Source organism: Mauremys mutica, chromosome 4 (genome assembly GCF_020497125.1).
Source record: "Mauremys mutica isolate MM-2020 ecotype Southern chromosome 4, ASM2049712v1, whole genome shotgun sequence".
NCBI lineage: Eukaryota > Metazoa > Chordata > Testudines > Geoemydidae > Mauremys > Mauremys mutica.
Genome location: NC_059075.1, coordinates 162539763 through 162554475, shown reverse-complemented (window position 1 = coordinate 162554475; position 14713 = coordinate 162539763).

The following is a 14713-nucleotide window of genomic DNA, read 5'->3' as shown; positions in this document are numbered from 1 at the left end:
GCTTTTGGGAAAAAGCACCTCCTTGTTTTGGTTTGCCCTCTGACTTCATGGGTCGAAGCTTTTCCTACTGATAATTGTACTGCTGCCACAGTGGCAAAGATTCTCCTTAGAGACATTGTACCCCGTTTTGGCATCCCTCTCATGCTTGACTCAGATCGCAGACCCCACTTTACTGGTCATGTCCTTGGCCGTTTAGAACAAGGACTGGGCATTTCACACTCCTTTCATACACCCTACCACCCCCAGTCTAGCGGTAAAGTTGAGCGTATGAATAGGGAGCTTAAGCTTACATTGGCTAAATACTGTCAGGAAACAGGGTTAAAATGGCCTCAGGTACTTCCCTTGGTCCTGTTTCACCTTCGTACTCGCCCAAGCTGCGTATTGGGATTATCCCCCTTTGAACTGCTCTATGGACACCCCCCTTTCAAAGGCGGGGCGCTACCACGTGCTGATGTTTCACTATTGGGAGGGGATCATATGACCGCGTGCCAGTTTCTCTCCCTACAGGCTCGCCTCCGTACCCGTTGGAAAGCCTCGCAGTTTTCCCAGACCGTGCCACTAGAAGAACAGATCCACCCGTTCCAACCAGGGGACTTCGTCTGGGCCAAAAAGTTCGTTCGTGGCGACACCCTCCAGCCGAGGTTTACTGGACCCCACCAGGTTCTTTTAACAACCCAGACTGCAGTGTTCCTGGAAGGACGCAAATCCTGGATCCACCACTCCCACGTCAAGCCAGCCGTAGTGGACCACAGTGACGGACCAGCAGCTCTTGCCACCACTGAGGACACTGCCTCTGACCAGTGGACCAGCTTACCTCTTTCAGACATCAGACTTAAATTGACTCGAAAAAAATGAGAGGACCTTTTATTCTGACAACTGTATGTTTTTTATTATGCCTTTTTAGTTTATTTTCTGCTTATGAAGATAATGCTTTTATTAGATATTCCCACGAGGTTAAAACTCGTATTTTAGGAAATAGAAGTAATTGCTGGGTATGTACTCAATTTCCAGTAAATGCAGAACAGGGACTCCCCTTCACACCCATTCCCCTGACTACTGCTAATATGACTTGGATGCCACCGGCTAGAGTAAAAGATCCAGTCCAACACAATCTTACATGGGACAAAACAGGAGTGCCAATTAACAGATATCTCAGGGTAACCAATCAGACAGGATCACTGTGTTTTGTTAAAGAAAAGGGGTCAACTTTTGTGGGAACAAGTAAATGCAACATGTATTTTAATGGCACCGCCTTTAGTAAAAATCTTGGCTTCAAGCCTTGCGCATCCCACTTATCCCATATGTGGATCCCTCACCCCGATACAACTTTTTCATGGGTGGGCAAGCCTTCAGAGTCAGCTTTTAAGAAGCCCTGCTCAGATCACGAGGGTGTCCAACTAATTGTTAAGGGATATACGATTGCCTTCTACAACTGCTCAAGCAGTACTACACTGCACTTTGAAAACACCACTACCAAATTGTGCCTCTGCGGTTCGCACAACGACCCCTCTGCGTTACCAGGGGAACAGTGGTCCAACGGGTGGTGGGTTACCTCCTACTTTGAGAAATGGAATACCCGAAACGCACTGTATGGAACATACTGGGTGTGCGGGCCCAAAGCTTATTACTTCCTCTTCCCTGATTGGGCAGGGTCATGTTATTTAGCGTGGCTAACACCGCCTTCTCGCATCTCCCTCACTCCCCCTCATTTTCCCCACGTTCGTAACATCCGTGAAACTTTCAGAGATATTAATATCCGTGATGGTTTGTCGTGGCAGCGGTGGGCTGGACTAGCAGCCCAAGGAGGAACTTGCGCCCTCATAAATGAAGAATGCTGTGTTTTTGTAAACGACACCTACCCTGACACTTTTCAACGTACCAAACATCTAAGGGAAATGGCTAAGAACTACTCCTCTGGCCAGCCACCTTATGATTGGTGGGGAGCCTTATGGAATTGGCTGCCTGGATTTGGGTGGGTTAAAAAACTTTTGGTGGGTATTGTTGGGGCCATAGTAATCCTTATAATACTGTGTTGCTGTATTCAGTGTGTCCCCTCCCTCATAGACTCATGTGGGTCAGTTTATTCTTTTCCTACTTCAGCCAAAGGCCTTACTCTCTTCGAGTTGGCCCAGGCTGAAATTGCCAAGCGGCCCTTGGCTCCTTAAAATGGGGTGTAGCTTTTGGTAAATAGTTATCCCAAAGCTACAAATGGAGGAATGTTGAGTCTGAACTTTTGATGAGCTTAAACTTAACCCAGACTTGATGTCTCTATCTGAAACTTTTAATCAAAGCTCTGACCTGCGAACTACTCATGACACCCCCCTCCCCTTAAGCAGCCATCTCCCCCTTTGTCTTTTTAAATTTACATTTTAACCTGTTTTATCCTGTAGAATCTTGTTTGATTATGCATGACCATTATGATCTGTTAATCACTTTGTTTACTTCTGTGTATAAATATTGATGCTCACCCCTAATAAACTTGCCACACTTACTCCGAAGCCTTTTAAGCTAAGGATAGTGTGAAGCCGTTGATCAACGAAATGTTGTCTGGTCTCTGACAGATTGTGAGCCCCATACCAACTCCGCACAAACTCGGGTGCTGGGGAGGTGAGTAAGGACTTGCTTTTTACCTAACAGTGGCAAATAGTAAATGTGATTATTGGTAAACACAGTACTTACATTACATGTACATTTGTCTACTGGTGGGTTGCTAACACTTTTATTCTTTTAAAACACTTCTTTCCAAGAATTAACACACACATTGCCCGTTATACAATACTTTGGTCTAATTATTAATTTTATTCCACATACAGGATCCTAGTGAGATGTCTTTACTACAGGGCTTTGGAGCAACAGGCATGGATAAGCATACCCACTTTTGAGGAGTTCACTTGGTACAACCTCTAGTGTCCAATAGTTTCCCTTCCTCCCCAGCCCACTGGCTTGAGGTTTGAGGTAGCCAGAAGGATCCCAGGTGCAATCTGTGGAGTGGGCTAACTTTCCATCTCTTTGCTTCCAGAGCCTGTTGGTGTGCAATTTTAACAATTTCTTCACTTAACAAATTTTGTCTTACCGTACTGGAGACATACTGCATCCAGTTATATTGATAGGTATTAAACAATTATTTTTTTCTTTGCTTTAACAGATGTATTAAAACCTTAATATTTTCTGATATTACCCAAAACATCTTATGTTCTAAATATCTGCATTTTAGTACATTCCATAGCTATTGCAGTATGTTTTTTTTTAAACTTATTTGTTTTTGTAATAGGTTGTTCTGTAGCTGGTATTAGCTTTTTCTGATTTTCTGAAAGACAAAAATAACATTGTTCTACCCCTTTCAGGGTGGCATTGATTGTTGCTTAAAATATTCCTTTCTTTTACAAATACCCTTGCTGATTGCAGGCAAAACAGAGGAATTACCCCCATATTTTCCTGTGGTTTTTTTTTTTTAATATAGGCAGGCCAGGTTTTAATGGCTTTTACTTTTTAAGGGTTATGGGGAAATTATTTCACTGTTTAGTTATTAAATTCATGAGGTGGTGTACCTCAAGTTTTTCTTCTTATATAGCAGACCAAGGTTGTAATGTTTTTCCTGCTGTGTTAAGCTTTAAGTTTATTCACAGGTAATAGCTGAGAAGCATCATTACCATATTACCTTAAAGGATTTTTTCAAAAATCATACACACTATACGTTGTTACCGGGGTACTTACTAACATTAAATTTATTTCAATGTTTAATATTAACAATAACATTTAGCATCAAATCTCTTAAAGGGAACTTGTTATACCATGTCTTTTATTTAGGCAATTTCTTTTGTGCTGGCAGTTTTCACCTTCCTTTATCAGTTAGGTAATTTGCTTCAACACAGGCTTGGCTTTTGGATTCAAAGCCATCAGCAGAGCTCAGAGACTCTGTCTTAAAAGGGACACAATCAACTTCCACCAGAGTTTTGATTTCTTTCCACTTTCAACTCCTGCTTACAAAACACACAGAGATCTGAAAAAGAAAACAGTCTATTGCGGCTCTTTTTGGAGCCCTAATAGGATTTTAATTCAGTAGCATATTTCATTTGTATTTCTTTTACCCCTTTTTACAATATACACTGCACATGTTTTAGGGAAAAAGCACATTCCTTCTATACTACAACTTTTTTTTTAAACATTAGCCATATCAATTGTTACATACGATGTAACTGTTTCTTTTTTTCTTACAGAGTTTTTATGTACCCTTGTCAAAAGTGACAGTCTGATTACACAGAGCCATTTTAAGGCTCAGTATTTTTAACATTGCTTCTTTTTGTTTTGTGCACCTTACCTATGCTGTTGCTTCAGAGGGGCACTGTTAAATTTTTTTTTTTTTATTCTTTCACTACAGCTCTTATCTGCTATTGTTACAAAAAAAAAAAAACCCAACAACAACCAACCAAACAAAAAGACTCCAGAATCTCTCCCTATTCTCCTGATTTTGACTGCCCTATTGCAGCCATGACTTGGTTTTTATTTAAAAAACATTTTAAATTTTATAAAGAATCAAGTTACCCCTTAAGGGTTAAATGCTAAATCCCAAAGCCAAACAACACTAATTACCTGTGTCTTGCAAAAAGGTCTGTCAGTTTTGCAACTTTGAATTAAGAGTCAAATGAATTTTTAGTGGCATTAAAAACAAAAACAAAACCAATTTATCTTACACCTACAAAACAGGAGTTTTACAAACCAGATGTGCTGGTTTAGATTTTTAGAACTTTACATATTTTCACAGACAAAGAGATACATACACATTTTCTATTCCTTTACACTGCTTTGTTTTTACATAGCTCTATATATATTTGGATTATTTACAGGCATTCTTTTGGAAAAGGGCCCATTTTCCCTTCAGAATGGCTGCAAAGAAACCAAGAATTCTCTCTTTAACATGGTCCTTTTTAACATTTTCACAAAGTTTAACTGCTTAATTCTCTCCAGCCTTTGTAGAGTTAACTTTTCACTCTCTTTCCATAAATCACTTGTTTATCTCCCAAAATAACAACTTTATCACCTCAGATTTCACCATTTTAAGTATTGTTCCAGGGGTTCATGCCTGCACTTACTGCTTTTCTTACTCCTGACACTAGGCCCTTAGGGCTTCCAACCTGTTTTTCAGTTTCTTTATCTGTTGCTTGCCTGCTTTTCTGGGCCTGATCCTGCTCTTTTTTTTTTTTCCCAATGAACCGTTTGTGAGTGATATTGTGGTCACTTCACAATTTTGAAATAAATGTTCAAGGAAAGGGACCAGGAAGGGTGGGGGCTAGTTGAGGAGCCCACCTTCTTTGCTGAATTGGTAGTGGAACACTAAATAATCAGTTTTTGAGGCAGACAACAAAGAGGAACAGAACAAGGGGGTTTTTGTCCTTTTTACAATGAGATGGGAGTATTAAGGGGGTTGGATTGATCCGGGGTGGGTTTTTGAGAACGGGGTAAAGTGGAGCGCTCGGTCTGGTGGTGGGAGAGGAGGCTTTTAATAAAGCTTTCAACTTATTATTTGAATATTTGAGAGAGGCGAGTTTTTTATTTTGTCCAGCTACGATTTGCCTCTTCCCACCACTGAATGAAACAATTAACCTCTTCTTTAGCCAATTTAGTTTTAGGTTGGCCGAGTTTGTCCTTTAAGACGTCCACTCGGTCTTGTTCCAAGATTTTAACAGTGGCCACTGAGTTTTGGGATCCCCCTGAGTTAGCCTAGACCATTTTTCCAGAAATTTACAGGAGTCCAGACCCTTCTTACAGGAGTCTGGACCCATCCTAAATACATACATGAGCCGGCGTTCGTTTAGGGAACTGTCCTTACTTAGACGTCTGGTTACCCATACAGGAGGACTTCACACACCAATCGCACAAGAAGGAAATTCGGGTTCGTCAGAGCAATGCCCGGTACAACACACAAAAGGAGCCCACAGGCTACTGCCTCAATTGCCCTTGCTTTCACACCCAGGGATTTACCCAAAGTGTGGTGCGGCTGCAATTGTGCAGATTCCACTCACTCAGACCGCAGGGACAGGAACCCCTTGGTCGGCCGATCCCCGGACGGAGATGGCACCCAGACTCAAACACTCCACAGGAAGACGGATAGACACAGAGACAGAACAGTCCTCAGTCCGGACAAAACACAGAAATAATTACCTGACCAGATTCCTGATGTCAGATCCCGGGATCCCTACCAGAACAAAGTGGGAACCAACAGGTTCAATGGCGTAGACTTCACTGTGGTCGTGCACCTTTCTGTTCTGGTGGAGGACCGCTCGGGCCAAATGCCCAGGTGCCGGCTGCCACGGTCGTCCTACAAAAACAGTCAGGAGTCACACAGCCCCAGTGAAGACGGTTGCCATCTTGGTGGAACCTCCAAATTGTCAAAGTTAGACTCAGGACTCACAGTTTGTCAGACCACTCTGTTTTATTAGCACAGCGCTCTGCTAATAACACCCAGATAATGTGAGCACCATGCAAGACACAGATAAAAGGGTGAGAACTTAACAAGGTAACAAAGCAAGGTAACAAGGTAACAAGGTAACAAGGTAACAAAGCAAGCAGAATCAGATAAGTTTACCTGGGCTAGGCATGCATATCTTATTTCCTTACTAACTATTACCCATCTTCTGTTAATGTTTCGCCATTAGCACCATTGTTTATGCCTAATGTTTCTTTTCCTAGCACCTGTATTTCAACATTTCTTATTTCTGCTTAAAGGTACATACAACATTTCTTTAATCCATTCTTATTTTTACAATATAATTCATTCTACTTTCACAATACCAAACCAGCAACAAAAGTAAATTTCTGTTTCACCAACTGGCTAACAAGAAGTCAGAAAAGACGGTTACTCACCGTAGTAACTGTTGTTCTTCGAGATGTGTTGCTCCTATCCATTCCAGTCAGGTGTGCGCGCCGCGCGTGCACGGCTCTTCGGAACATTTTTACCCTAGCAACTCCGGCGGGCCGACTGGCACCCCCTGGAGTGGCGCCGCTATGGCGCCTGTTATATACCCCAGCCGGCCGGTCCGCTCCTCAGTTCCTTCTTGCCGGCTACTCCGACAGTGGGGAAGGAGGGCGGGTCTGGAATGGATAGGAGCAACACATCTCGAAGAACAACAGTTACTACGGTGAGTAACCGTCTTTTCTTCTTCAAGTGATTGCTCCTATGCATTCCAGTCAGGTGATTCCCAAGCCTTACCTAGGCGGTGGGGTCGGAGTGAGACGTGGCGGAGTGTAATACTGCGGAGCCGAAGGCTGCATCGTCTCTTGATTGCTGCACCAACGCGTAGTGGGAGGCGAAGGTGTGGACAGAAGACCAGGTAGCCGCTCTACAGATGTCCTGGATGGGGACATGGGCCAGGAAGGCGGCCGACGAGGCGTGCGCTCTCGTCGAGTGAGCAGCCGGTACCGGAGGCGGTGGAGGTGGCTGGGCGATAGGACCCTCAGCATGGGTCTTTGCAGCTTTTTTCGCCAGCTTACGCTTCCTGGATGGCGAGAGGGAGCGGTGCCGGGTCGCTGGTGCTGCTGGCTGAAGTCGAGGAGCCTCGGTGCCGGAGCGACTCGGGGCCGCCGGTGCGCTATGCGCCGATGAAGCCCTCGGTGCCGGCGCGGTCGGTGCCAGGGGCTGGAGCGATGCCTCCATCAGGAGCTGCTTCAGGCGAATGTCCCGTTCCTTACGCGTCCGGGGCTTAAATGCCGAACAGATAGGGCACTTATCTGTCCTGTGACTCTCCCCGAGGCAACGGAGACAGGAGTCGTGCGGATCCCCGACCGGCATATGCCGCTGGCAAGATGTGCAGGGCTTAAAGCCCGGTGCCTTGGGCATGAGCCCGCACCGGTAGAGGAAAAGGGGGGAAAATCCCCCTTATCCTTATCCTAAAACTATCTAACTAACTGAACGAACTATCTACACTAAGTAATGAAACAACTATGTACAGAAAAAGTAGCGAGAGCTAGGGTTGTGGAGGACAGAGAGCACTCCACAGTTCCAACTGGCCGTCACGGGCGGTAAGAAGGAACTGAGGAGCGGACGGGCCGGCTGGGGTATATAACAGGCGCCATAGCGGCACCACTCCAGGGGGCGCCAGCCGGCCCGCCGGAGTTGCTAGGGTAAAAATTTTCCGAAGAGCCGTGCACGCGCGGCGCGCACACCTGACTGGAATGCATAGGAGCAATCACTCGAAGAAGAACAACAGTTTCCTTAAGCATCTCAGTCCTTGTATCGCCGCCAAAACCACTAGACTTATAGATGAGTGGTTCTTTAAAACCAATTTAACCAAAGACCAGGTTCTTCTGATCCAAAGGACCAGCCACATGCCCAGGTCAATATACAACTCAGATCTCACCCAAAAATCACACTGTTGCCAACCCTTTAGTATCTGAAATCTAAAGGTTTATTCAAAGAAAGAAAGAAAGAAAGAAAGAAAGAAAGAAAGAAAGAAAGAAAGAAAGAAAGAAAGAAAGGTGAATGTTAAAATTGGTTAAAGGAATCAAATACATACAATAACTGCAAAGTTCTTGGATCAGGCTTGTACCAGTGATGGAATAAATTGCTGGCTTGATAAGTCTCTGGTTGCTTCGAAATCACTGGAAGGACCTCAGTCCCTTGGTTAGAATGCTTCCATTAGTATAAGTCCTTAGTCCAGAAGTTTAAGCTGGAAAGAGGCAGAATGGAGGTGTTTCCAGGGCCTTTTTTTTGGTTCTGCCATGTGGAGAGAAACCCATTGTTTCAAACAAAGCCCTCAGCACAGCTAGTAGAAAATTACAGGTAAAAGATGGGGTTTGGAATGACATGGGCAAGTCACAGGTCCAGGCATAACTTTGCTTAGTCACAGCAGGAAATCATTACCTATATCCCAGACAGCACGTTTGCAGGACAGTCCATTCAGTGTACATGGTCTCCCATGGTCCAATGTCGGTTAAGTGTTTCTTGATGAGCCACTTAATATGGGTCATTACACATATTGAATCTATTTCCCCATGTTAAGTATCCCCACACCTTCCCCACACCTTCTTGTCAACTGTCTAAAAAGGACCATCTTGATTATCACTACTAGATTATCTCCTGCTCATAATAGCTCATCTTAACTAATTGGCCTCTTACAGTTGGTGTGGCTACTTCCACTTTTTCATATTCTCTGTATGTATAAATATCTTCTTACTATATGTTCCATTCTATGCATCTGATGAAGTGAGCTGTAGCCCACGAAAGCTTATCCTCAGATAAATTTGTTCGTCGCTAAGGTGCCACAAGTACTCCTGTTCTTTTTGTGGATACAGACTAACACGGCTGCTACTCTGAAACCTTAATTTGAATAGTCCCTCCAAGATGTGCCGGCTAAACACCTTGTGGGTGTTATCCCAGGAGCAAACAGTTGAAATCCTGGTATAGAGCCAATACTCATAACTTCAAATACAAAAATGATACGTGCATACAGATAGCATAATCAGATTCAGCAAATCATAACCTTTTCATAGACATCTTACATGCCACATTTTATACAAGATTTGTTGCAAATATATAACAGTGGTTGCAACAATGATCTATATGGTCATGTTTCAATCAGATAACATCACAAACATCATACAGCAGAATCTTATAACTTTACCTACAATGTTGCCACACATATTTTACTGTGACAATCATTATCAGCAAATTATGAGTTTACCTGATACCTCACAAGGCAAATTTTGTACAAAATTTATCATAGTTTTGTAAAAGTGGTGAACATGGGAGTACAGTGTGTCACAATGGTCCACCAAGAGCTAAGAACTAGCTGTCAAGCAAGCTGACCATCATGGTTACTGCAAGATGTTTGTACGGGAAACAGTTTACAAGCTATGTAGAAGATTGGGTTGCACAACTGTTGAAGGGAGACGTGTCATTTGAGGCGAGGTGGGTCTCAGAGCTAACTCAATCAATCTTGAAAATACTGAACATCCCTGGAGGCAGCACTTTGTTTACTGTCTGGGCCAAGTGGAGACCGGTGATCAGCACAGGGAGCAGATGCCAGAACGCCAGGGATGGGAACCGCCCCTCTGGGAACTTGCTCCTTTTTACAAGGAGTTTGACCAGGTGCTGGGTCCTGTGCTGCAACCCCAGCACTTCACAACAGCCACACCAGCCTGCACAGTCACCTTCTCACCCCTGAACGCAGCACAGGGCCAGCGGGGAGCCAGCAAGCACTGGATGAGGCAGCCAAAGTGATTCTCGGGCTCACTGTGGTCTCCAAGAATGCTTTGCTGCTGGAGCAGCTGCAGCACATCCTGGGTCCCTACTCGGAGGGGCTTTCTGATGCCCCCCAGAGGGGCTGCCCGCTGCGGAAGCAGCATCAGAAACACAAGAGGCACAGGTTGCCCCTGAGCCTGGTCAGTGTCTGGTGGCACGTCTGTTATTAATCTAGGAATGGGAGGGATTTCCAATTTATTACCCAAAGCAGAATGTATTGCAAGCCAAAGGCAGCTGCATGTAGCCAGTAGTGGCAGGTTGCAGGCACCACTTTGAATTCAAAAGGGAGATTGGGAGCACAAACAACACTGAAACAAGCATTTAAGATTAAACTTGGGCTAGAAACTCGCACATTCTTACAGAGCTGTGCCTAGGGTTGCCAGGTTTGGTTGGACGTATTCCTGGAAGTTTCATCACGTTACATAACAGATTAATCTTTAATTCCTGGAGGGTTGGCAATCCTAGATGAACTGTGACTGTTTCGGTCACAGAGACCTCCTTGGGGCTGCCACCTGATGTGCTGAGACTACCTCTGAGCCCGTTTGGCCTGCCAGCTTGGGCCTCCAGTATCCTGTCTTGTTGAGCCAGACATGTCAGTCTGCTTCAACACAAACCCCCAGGTTTGAACCACGTGCCCCAAAGCTGCAGACTTAACTGAAAACAGCTTAAGAAGTGTTCCTGTCTCTAGCACCCAGACATCAAGTTCCCAATGGGATCCAAACCCCAAATGAATCCGTTTTACTCTGTATAAAGTTTATACAGGGTAAACTCATAAATTGTCTGCCCCCTATAATACTGATAGAGAGATCTGCACAGCTGTTTGCTCCCCCAGGAATTAATTACTTGCTCTGGGTTACTTAATAAGTCAAAAGTGATTTTATTACATATAAAAAGTGGGATTTAAGTGGTTCCAAGCAATAACAGACAGAACAAAGTAAGTTACCAAGCAAAATAAAACAAAACACACAGAGCTAAGCCTAATGCAGTAGGAAACTAAATGCAGGTAAATCTCACCCTCAGAGATGTTCCAATAAGCTTCTTTGACAGACTAGACTCCTTCCTAGTCTGGGTCCAACAATCACTCACACCCCCATAGTTACTGTCGTTTTTTCCAGTTTCTTTCAGGCATCTCTTTGGGATGGAGAGGCTACCTCTTCAGCCAGCTGAAGACAAAATGGAGGGGCTTCCAGGGCCTTATATAATCTTTCTCTTGTGCCACATCACAGCCACACAATGGGGTCTCTAGCCACCTGGGCAAGTCACCTGTCTATGAACGATTCAGCTTTTTGCAGGCCGAAGCCATTGTTTACATGTTAGTTTGAACATTCCCAGGAAAGGTCAGATGGGGATTGGCGTCTCTCAAAGTCCATTGTTAGTTAAGTGCTCCAATTACTTGAATAGCCCCTTCACACTATGTTTACCAATCTGCCTCACCTGCTTCCTACAGCAACGATCATGTCCCTCAATATACTGGCCACGCTCCTACTTATACAGCCCAAAATGCCGTTAGCCTTCTTGGAAACAAGGGCACACTGTCAACTCATATCCAGCTTCCCATCCACTGTAACCCCTAGGTCCTTTTCTGCAGAACTGCTGCCTCGCCACTCGGTCCCTAGTCTGTAGCAGTGCATGGGATTCTTCCATCCTAAGTGCAGGACTCTGCACTTGTCCTTCTTAAACCTCATCAGATTTCTTTTGGTCCAATCCTCTAATTTGTCTAGGTCCTTCTGTATCCTATCCCTACCCTCTAGCGTATTTACCACTCCTCCCATTTTAGTGTCATCTGCAAACTTGCTGAGAGTACAATCCACGCCATCCTCCAGATCATTAATGAAGATATTGAACAAAACTGGCCCTAGGACCAACCCTTGGGGCACTCCGCTTCATACGGTCAACTAGACATGGAGCCATTGATCACTACCCATTGAGCCTGATGATCTAATCAGATTTCTATCCACCTTATAGTCCATTCATCCAGCCTATACTTCTTTAACTTGAAGGCAAGAATACTGTGGGAGACTGTCCATTGCTTTCCCCTCATGCACAGAGCTGGTTATCTCATCATAGAAGGCAATTAGGTTAGTCAGGAATGATTTACCCTTGGTGAATCCATGCTGACTGTTCCTGATCACTTTCTTCTCCTCCAAGTGCTTCAAAATTAATTCCTTAAGGACCTGCTCCATGATTTTTCCAGGGACTGAGGTAAGGCTGATGGCCTGTAATTCCCTGAATCCTCCTTCTTCCCTTTTTGAAAGATGGGCACTACATTAGCCTTTTTCCAGTCATCCGAGACCTCCCCCGATCGCCATGAGTTTTTAAAGATAATGGCCAGTGGCTCTGCAATCACATCTCCCAACTCCTTTAGCAACCTCAGCTGCAGTGCATCCGCCCCCATGGACTAGTGCTTGTGATGTTATTGATATAATCTGGGACCGTATAGAACATGGTTGCAACCAAAGTCCTGCAGTGGCACCAAATCTTATATAAAGGGGGTCACATAAGGTGCCTAAGACCAGGTTATGGGTTGCTGGTTATGATTATGCTGTCTGTATGAATGTATCACTTTTTAGTTGAAGTTATAAATATTGGCTCTATACTGTCTGTACTTCAAACTTATGCTGTGCTTCTGGGTGATGTCCCAGACAGGTTGGTGTTAGCTCTGCCTAGCCTGCCTGATGGCCCATTAAGGACCATCAGCTACACAATTGACCCATTGAGAGAAGGCAGATATGCCCTGTAACTCAGCAAAGTATGCAGGAACTTGCCCAGGTGACTCCAGACTCCATTTTGCTGTAATTTTCTACTGTAAGAACAAAGAAGTGTTCTTACACCTGGAAAAAACTGATATCTCATCTCCATCTGGTCTTCAATCTTGATTTGAACCTGCAGTTTACTCCATCACTGCTACAAGGCTGAACTATGAACTTTGCCATTACTGTATGTAATTGATTCCATTTCACCAATTCTAGCTCTCGTCTCTATCTTTTTCCTTTTATGAATAAACCTTTAGATTTTAGATTCTAAAGGACTGGCAAGAGTGTGATTTGTGGGTAAGATCTGATTTGTATATTGACCTGGGTCTGGGGCTTGATTCTTTGGGATCGAGAGAACCTTTTTCCTTTCTTGGAGTGTTGGTTTTCATAACCATTCATCCCAAGGACGAGTGGCACTGGTTGTGATACTGGGAAACTGGAGTGTCTAAGGGAATTGCTTGTGTGACTTGTGGTTAGCCAGTGGGGTGAGACCAAAGTCCTCTTTGTCTGGCTGGTTTGGTTTGCCTTAGAGGTGGAAACACCCCAGCCTTGGGCTGTAACTGCCCTAGTTTAAGTGATTTGTCCTGAATTGGCACTGTCAGTTGGTTCCCGCCAGAACCGCATCATCACGGTGCTCAATCAGCTTTTCTGAATAGTCCTGAACCATTTCTTTCTCCACAGAGGGCAGAAACACTTGGAAAACAATTGCAGCTGAGATTCAGGAGAGAGAGTCTGTAGGGAACGATACTCCCTGGTGCTTTTTCCTCCCCTGTTGGAGTTTCTTTTGTTTCCCTTCCTGCTTGATGACTCTGTTTGTTGCTTTAATGTCCCCATTCCTTTGTTGAGACAGGCCTGTTTGCCAACCTCAGGTTAGAGCACGTGTTAACACCATAAAGGGGAGTATTATCATTACACGTACATTGTTGTCACACACATTTTATCAGGGCAGTACTGACCGGCAAATTATACATTTACAAATAATACCTTGCAAGGTTGTACAAAGATTATTACAACAGTGGGTACGGTGTGAACACAAGTGTACATTCTGTCCCCTACCTTCCCCCTCTCGGTCCTTTGTTCACGAGGTGGGGACTTTTCTCAGCTTCCCTGAAATACATAAACCATGGGAACTTGCATTGTCGCTCTGGCCTCCTTTCCCCGGAGGCCCCTCCACCTCTGCCCAGAGCAAAATCCCAATCAACTGTGCCCTGCAGCTGCAGGGATGTCACCGCCTCTGGGTTCCAGGACTGGCAGACTTTGTTAATTGTTCATTCGCTCGTGTATAAGAGGCTGGAGCAGCCCCTGAAGGAGAGAGAGAGGCAGGAACCTCACAGCTCCACAGACACCCAGGAAATGCTCCTTCCCCTGGCACGGAGTCACCCCAGGTGAGTGGGACCGTAGCCCTGTACGGGCAGCCCTGGCATCACATGGCCTTAGAGCAGCCTTCTTATTGTGGGGTCTCTGGTGAGCACAGGGGCTGCGCACACACTGGTTAGGTAGTATAAGGTCTCTGGTGAACACACGGGGGGCTGTGCATAGACTGTTAAGTTATTGTAGGGTCTCTGGTAAGCACAGGTGCTGCGCACAGACTGGTTAGGTAGTATAAGGTCTCTGGTGAACACACAGGGGGCTGCGCACAGACTGGTGAGCTGTTGTGGGGTCTACACAGTGTTTGCTATTTTGGTAGGGCTGGGAGCTGGCAGCTGGTCTCTGGGGTTGGGAG